Source organism: Pinus tabuliformis, chromosome 9, assembly GCF_031772625.1.
Source record: "Pinus tabuliformis cultivar Carrire ecotype Pingquan chromosome 9, CPIR1, whole genome shotgun sequence".
NCBI lineage: Eukaryota > Viridiplantae > Streptophyta > Pinopsida > Pinales > Pinaceae > Pinus > Pinus tabuliformis.
Window position 1 is genome coordinate 535283959 of NC_142307.1, and position 8635 is coordinate 535292593.

At 33.4% G+C, this 8635-nt stretch overlaps 1 pseudogene; it reads left to right on the forward strand.

The window, feature by feature from the left end:
* Positions 1-2772: 2772 nt before the first annotated feature.
* LOC149149608 (CASP-like protein 3A1 pseudogene) lies at positions 2773-3382 on the forward strand (annotated as a pseudogene).
* Positions 3383-8635: the final 5253 nt, after the last annotated feature.

Below are 8635 nucleotides of genomic sequence, written 5' to 3' on the forward strand. Positions count from 1 at the left end.
TTCCCTTTAACTCTTTTACCATGGCTTTTAAGACTGAGGCTAATCTTCTTTTCTGAAATAAGCCCCTATAGTTTAGCTAAAATGTGGTTAATCATAATGGTCCTGTAGTTAGATGGAATGTTTTTGTCCCCACTTTTAAAGACAGACACAATAAATATTTCTGTCTAAAGCTTAGGGAAGCCATGCTTTACCACCAAATTGAGAAGCTTGTGGATATGAGGGATGAGGACAGACCTTCCCATTTTGAAGATTTCAACTTGGTATTCTTCAATATCTTTGACTTTCCCATTAGCGAGCTTCTTAATCTTGAGCTCCATGTATTCTAAAGAAAAGACATCTTCCTTTAAAGGAGTGTTTAATATGATGGCCATAGTGTCCGGGGAGTCATACAACTTCTTAAGATAGATGTCCCAATTCTCTAAAGGGATCGAATGATTTTTTATTTTTTTTATGACCAAGAACATTCTGCCAAAACTTTCTAGGTGCAACTTTAGAAAGGTGAAGAAAATGCTCTTTCCTCTTATTAATATAGGACCTCTTCTTCTTTTTGATAAGAGATTTGTATAGTAGTGGAAAGGGTAGTAGACGCTTGAAATCTCTAAAAAAAAATTATCATATGATTTTGACAAAAAACTAAAAAATCACTTAGTTGAATTATATATTTATTTATATGATGTATATGATTTTTTATCAGAAAACGAAAAAATCACCTCATTAAATTACATCTTTATTTATACATATTACATATTTATTTATATGATATATATGATAAAAAAAGAAAGCTATGGTTTAGAGTTAGTTTTTTTTATAGGTAAATCTCATGTTATGTAGAATATAGGACTTGTAGAATGTTTGTTTGATCTGGATAATGATGGTGATTTCTGTTTGACCATTGAACTATGTACTGGTTTTCTATATATAATATCATAACCTATGATTTTTCTTCCCCCAAAATAAATAAATAAATAAATAAAATAATAAATAAATAAATAAACAAACAAACAAAAAACAAAAACAAAAAAAGACAAAAAAAAAACAAACAAACAAAAAAAAAACAAAAAAACAAAAACAAAACAAAACAAAACAAAAAACAAAAAAAAGTGAGTGATTATAATCTAAATAAAACAATTAACTTGAAAATAAAACATTCTTTTTCTTATGTATTTTATTTACTTTTATCAATTTTATTGACTAAATTTTGTTACAAATGTATATCGTTAAAGCATGGAAACAATACACACCTTTCAAATAATTATTAATTTAATTGAAGACATGGGCACGTCTAGGATTGGAATTTGACGGGAAAAATGCTCGTCATAAGGCATTTTGGTTGTTAAATACGTTTAAAAAATTTTCATTAATGTATATTATAATGTGTCTTGAATTTTGAAAAATGTATTTTTGATGGTCAATTATTTTCCTAAAACATTATTAATACCTTATGGCACTTGCATGGAGAACCTTGGAGCTGGTAAGAGGTTTATCGCTGATAGGGGTTAGATAATTGCTGGCAACCTGGCACTATGGTTTTGCATGATTGAAATCTTATGAAGGAAATTTTTGGGAAGATTCCTAGACAAATCTAAGAGAAAGGACACACTTGGCTTGCGACTATGTGGTCATAATTATATAATAATCCCATGCATCATGGAATTGAGAGCTAGAACCACCTAGCAGCAGAATAGGGTAATCATAAAATAGAAATTAATGGAGGATTTGGTTTTTATATGTACTTTTTGTTTTTTTCAAAAGAGGGATCTTTAGCTCAATTGGATGGTAATTTTTACTACAACAAAAAAAAACTCATTTTATTGGGTCTCCGAGAAAACCAAGTTTTGAAAACTTTCACCCATATCTTGATATATAAACAAGTGTATATAATTGTGGTATGTGGAGAATAGGTAGACAAATAAAGCCATGGAGGAGCACAAGTGGAGTTGAAAAAATAAATTTACTTTGGTACACCTCCCACTTTATTAATACCATTTGGATGATGTTGTAGATACAGGTTCAATTCCCTTACCCTCTCGAATACAATGAAGGGAAAATTATGGGTGGTGTGTATCCAAAATATTTTTCTATAGAAATTTGCAGGAACTGTAACAAGTTAGAGGTGAGTAATGAGAGTTTATTTTTTTCGTTTATATAGTTTAGGAATACCACTTCCCCATGATTTGGATTTCATTTAGCAATGAATGCATTCAAGGAAAGTCGATAAGTTATGCACTTTTTCCTTGTAATATTATTATGCTGGTTCAGATCGCTGTGTGGTCTTGCATTTGGATAGTTGGATGAAATTTTACAAGTTATGTTAATTTTCTAGATATATCAATCAAATATATGGAAAATTTAGTTACTTTTATTATAGTTATTTTACGAGGCGAGATTTCGATAGTGAACCATTCCCTTTTTGCACCAATTTTAAGATATGAGAAATTGAAGAAAATAAAAGGGTTGGAAGGACTAATAACTTGTTCCAAACAACTCCAAGAAAGTGATGTAATAATATTGTCAAATCAGACTCCCAGTTATTTGATGTAGAAATTATTGAAGTGTCTCTCTGATGTTCATCAGCTGAACTACATCTTTCTGCAATGACACCCTTTACAACATGTAGAAAAAGTCAGTGTGGAAAAAGTTTTGTTATTCTGTTGTTTTGTTTGTCTTGGTTTAGCTTTTATATTAAGTATTTTGGTGTAAAGAGGAAGGATGAGAAACAATAATGGTATTTCAGTGGAAATACAGGTACAAATTCAAATCAAGGATAGAAAAATGGGCATGGGTCTTAGGATGGATTCGAGTACCGTGGATGGGCCTCCAGTTGACCACTCTGGAATTATTGATGGAGATCATGAGAGGAAGCCAACAGTTTGTAAGATGTAGATACAATTTGATCTTGCTAATGTTGATCTATGTGTGCTAAACTTGGCTTGCAAAGTTGTAAATTTGGTGATCATCACCAAAAATCAAGAGTTTGGGGTTGTTGTTATGTTTGGGATCAAGCATGTTGTGTATTCCAAGTGGTCTTATTATGATTCATTTGGGTGAGTTTTCAAGTGGTCCTATTCTGATTCATTTGAGTGAGCTTCCATATTTTTTTGCAGTCTTTTATGGCTTGGATTTGGAATTTGAGGAAGCGGGTGTGTGGTATTTTCTGTTATTGTAGTGTCGTATGCATATGTAGTAACATGGAGAGAATTTTTTTGTTTCAATATATTTCATTGTTTGTATGTTTATGACTATTTTGATCTTAATGTTTGTGTGCAGATTCTTGGTGGGAGCTTCATATGCAGCTGCTTCTCATTCATTACTTCAACTAATGTTATGTTGGATGAAAATGGTGAAGAGGACATCTACTATTCCCAGCGGGAATCATGCCTAGTTCTTGTTTGTAGGCGACCAAGTACACCATTGTCTTACATTTCATGTGAGTGCGATGAAAAATTGGCATAGCTTATGCAATGACTTACATCTTCCTCACCCTCAAGATTTGTATTCTTAATTTTGAGGATTGATGTTATTGGGGATGTGGTTTATACATACCCACAAACACACATGTATGTCATTGAAGCCCTCTTTCTCAGGAAGGAATGGGATAACCTTCCTTCACACATATAAGTATCATTGAAGGCCTGCTGCTCAACAAGTAAAGGGACAATCTTCATGTCTCTCACACGTATATTATTGAAGGCTTGATCCTCGGCAAGGAAAGAGAGAACCTTTCTTCAGTGATTTGGCTACCTAAAATTTTGAGTGAAAGGATGGACTTATTCTTTCTAGATAGGTAAAATCTTAATGAAAGAGATTTCTTCTTCTAGCTTGGAAATGACATGTTTTTGGTGTGAGTAATGTGTTTCTAACTTGGAATTGATAATATTGTGATGTGAGTGATGTATTAGAGACTATTTCTATTTTAGAAATGTTCATAATAATTGTTATTTCTAAACGTATTCCAACTAGTGAAACAAAATACCAATGTAATAAGTCTCTTTTTATAGCTTGAAATTAATGTGAGTAATGTGTAATGTGTTTCTAGCTTGGATTTGACAAGTTTTTGGTGTGAGTAATGTGTTTTTAGCTTGGAATTAACAAGTTTTTGGTGTGAGTAATGTGTTTATAGATGGAATAAACAAGTTTTTGGTGTGAGTTATGTGTTAGAGACTTTTTGTTTTATAATTGTTTATAATAATTGTTATTTCTAAAATTATTCCATCCAGGGAGAAAAAATATCAATGCTATAAGTCTCTTTGTCTAGCTTGGAATTGATAAATATTTGGTGCAAGTAATGTGTTTCTAGCTTGGAATTGATGAGCTTTTGGTGTGAGTAATGTATTTCTATCTTGGATTTGACAAGTTTTTGGTGTGAGTCAGTGTTATGAGACTATTTCTATCACGTGTATAGAGATAAAAACTTTTGTGAAGTTATCATAACATGATGTTAAGAGATCCACAATGTCCATTTATTAGAAGTTTAGTCTTTTAATTTTTAAAAGGTTCAGATACTATGCATTCAATCTAGTTAATATTGTTGTATATCCTATGAACCAAAGAAATGCTAAAATATATACGATAAAATGTATATTTTATATTTAAATCCAATAACATTTATTAGATTATGTGAATCATAACATAATCCATATTAATGAATCTAGTTTTGAGTTTTTATTGATAACATTCAATAGTTTTACTACGTTGGTCATCTTATATATCCCATAAGATCTCCTTAGTCATACCTTATACAAATGCTTTGGCATGTCCGGGTCAAGGACATTTGATCTCAAGTTCCAAAGATTGTATTCTGAGTGTTCCATGCAATTATGGATATAAAATTAAGAAAAATAAAAGGGCTTTGTGGTTAGCAAAAATTGTATTGTTACATTTGGTGTATTAAAGGTCACAAGCTCAAATACTCGTGCTTGGTAATTATATTTTTACAAAACAAAAAAGAAGTTAATTTTTGAGGTTGTGATACTCACTACACTGGTTGGGCAGCAAGAAGAGGACATTTTGGATACAACAATTCCACTTTTATCTGAGCATGTCACTATATTTTATCTAAATAATTTTTGTTTTCATATTACTCTATAAAACAGGTGCATTTTTGGTTAAACTTGACACCTAACAATGACTAAAATGGATTAAATTAAAAATGTATTAGAAATATTAAACAATCTTGTTAGTTCTACTACTGATGAAACCGCAAATATCAGTAAAGTAATTATTGTTGATATTAGAGTTTGTTTACATGATGCATTAGAGATAGTTGAATTTTCCAGATTGAGTCTCAAGTAGAGCGAGACAATCCTAATTCCAAATTACAGTAGAAGAGTAATGAAGCCACTTTAGGAGCAAATTTGGATGCAGTGGAAAGTCATGTTTAGGCAAGGGTATGCAAGAGTCATTTGCAATGGATGTGAAGCTTGTGGTTCCAAAAACCTTTATAATACTGTGGAAATAAATTGTACAAAACAAAAACATAAATGGTTTGGGATATAACGAGGATGTTTTGGATGTATCTTTTATTGTTCCTGATTTTTCTAAACCTATATAATTTCATAGTGCTAGATTTCTAGTTGGTGTTGTTCCAGAACAAATTGATCGATGCCAACATTGTGATAGAGTTGGACATGTGAAAGATCAGTGTTTTGATCTTCACCCATGTGAGCATTGTGGAAAGCACAATCACCATTCAAACAAATGTTACAGAAAGAAGACTACTCCAAGGCAGAAACTAAATTTTGGATGGATTTCTTCTTGGGATTGGTCCAAAATAACCAAGATATTTTACAGGTCATACTGTAGGAGATGTTCATGATTATTGACTAGTCTTGTTGTAAGATCCCAAAGAACTGATTAGTAAATAGATCTGGAAAATTTCAGTGTTCTAATTGAAATGCTAAGAAGAAAAACACAGAACACAAGGGATAAAAAAAAAAGGATGCAACCCTTATTTATATTATTATTTGAAAGTGATACATGCCAAAATGATCAACCATGAAATCCCCCTGCTAGATTTCATGTGTGGTTGCCCAGAAAGACTACTCTAAAACACTAAAGAACAATCATGGACCCTGAATGGATCCACCAGACAAAGTCACTGTGGTGTTTTCATCTCAGGATCAAAGTGGAATTGGCCACGCTAAGTTCTTAACAAACACAATAAGGTAGGCAACTCAAGATGATCCCACTGTTAGGCTCCTATCCCCTTTTATAGGCTTGATAGACTCTCTAGAAACTTTATTTTATTGTTTTCCCTCGAAAAACAAAGGCAAATACCATGGACAGATTCTATCCACTTTGACCATATCAAGAAAATGGAATATTACAAATCCTCTTGCATAAAGATTTCCTGCCCTCAAGCAATCCACTTCTATCCACAAAAATAATCTGTATACTGATACCAACATCCCCTACAAACCAAGGTGTTATACCATGTCTCCATGCTAAATGATCATGAATAGATCCTTTGATACCTAAATCCCAAACAATCCTCTGGCCAATCCAACCCTCAATAGATTCACTTGGATCCCAATGCCATCTAAGTCCTGGGACCTATGGGTTATGATACCATCTGAACCCTCCATCACTTCTCGTGCCTAAGGGCCCTAGCTGCATTATGCTCTTGGCTAAGGGTATCCTTCTAGGAATCATGCCATCAATATAATTCCAACTCATAATCTCTCTCCAATCCATCTCGTGGGAAGTATCTAATGCATGAATTCTTGAACATGGAATAATTCTTCCATGTTGATGTTACCTGATGCTTAACTCATGTTGCTCCACCCAGTCACCCAACATGATCCATTTGGAGAACTCTGCCCTGCTCTTCCTAATGTATAAAGGTGGGTTGGTAGTTTTGTAAGCCCTATCTATGTACTCTCATTGAGGGTTACTCTGTAATTACCAATTGTATTCCTCCTACTTCCTTATGAGGGACTTGAGACATTCATCTACACTAGACAACTTGCTTGCTGACTCGACACATACCCCTATGAGCTCCTCAAATTTTATGTTCTCCTATAAGATAGTATATTTGATTGTCCTGGCCCTCTACTTCAACATCATAATATTTTTCTTGAAATGCGTGATCTTTCCCTAAAATTCCTCTATTGGTGATTCTGGTGCACTATTGAATATCTTTGTACTTGTCTACACTAGATGCCCCACGACCATAACTTCAAATTGAGCCTTTAACCGAATCTTTGGGAATGATTCATTATACACATTATGTTTGTCATGATCCCCCTCATGATCATGTTCATCATGTCGGTTCACTACTATTGGATCCTCACTCAAGTTTTCCTGGCCTCCTCCATCTGTGCAGATAATATGTTGTTCATATTCTCTAGTTGTCGAACATAGATGGATTGGGGGACTTATATCTATATTTGGTTGCTCATATTCTTTATGGAAATCCTCTTATAGACCTATGGACTCAACTATATAGGATTCTACTTCATCAACACCATTTGGTATAATTTCCTCATGCACTTCTGAATGATTTTCATCTTGTAAGTCTTTGAATAATATCACAATGCTTCTCACCATCATGAAAATCAATAGACCCAACTATAGAAGACTCCCCATTATTTGAAGTAATATCCTCTTGTTCTATCCTTGTTGCTTCCTTCCTATCACCTAGACATGAATTATTATGTTCCCAAGGTCCCTTACAGTTAAAGCATAGTCCTCTCTATCTTGATTCATTCTTGTTGCGGGTTTTACTACATTTGTTCTTGCTTCCTCCATCAATCGTTTTAAGCTCCTTCTTAGTCAGAACCCTTTTCAGAAATTTTATGTTTTTCATGACCAAATTCTCAACTAGATCATAGGCAATTGGTGATACAATTAGTTCCTTTCTCCAAATGGTCAAAAATTTGGATCTTAGTATCTTGCAGATGTCAACATCTCCTTCTAAAAACAAGGACATAATATTTTGCATGTTTTTTTTTACACTATCTGAATGAGTTGATGCAATGTTAGTGTAAAAGTTCTGGAACACTTGAAAGATTAATTACTCGTTACATTAAATATTCAAAATTAATGTTCCAAAGCTGAAATCTGCCATGAGTTCTAAGATTCTACACTTCTTCTGAAAGGTAGGAGGCATGATCTTGTTCAACCCTTAAAGGGATTCTACTATCAGATGCAATATCTCTCTCATGATATCATTATTTTAAGGTAGTTGTGGTGACGTTAAAGCTATGATTCTACTGAGATAAGAAGAAACTATGAGATTGACCTCCTCACAAGTGTGTTCCCAAAGTTTTGGTTGTACCAACGTAAGCATGGATGGCTTGAGAGCCAAAATAAGTTTCTGCCATTCTGGTTTCCCCACCTTGGATAAACATGTGTCTAATTCCTCCAACTTATGAAGGTTTATGACTGGCTTGGTTTATTGCAACTATGATCCAAGTGTGAAGAGCTTAGCCTCTCTTCCCTGCTTTTCCTTCAATTCCCATGGGCACTTTTGCTGCAGAATGACATAAAATCTTTTCGAGAAAGGTCTACTACTTTGACCATTATTTTGTTCTAAGGAGATGTTAGTACGTAAATGACCATATATTTCCTCTAGTTCATCAATATGTTTATGGGTTTTCTCTAGGATCTCTTCAAGATGCATATTCCAACATAC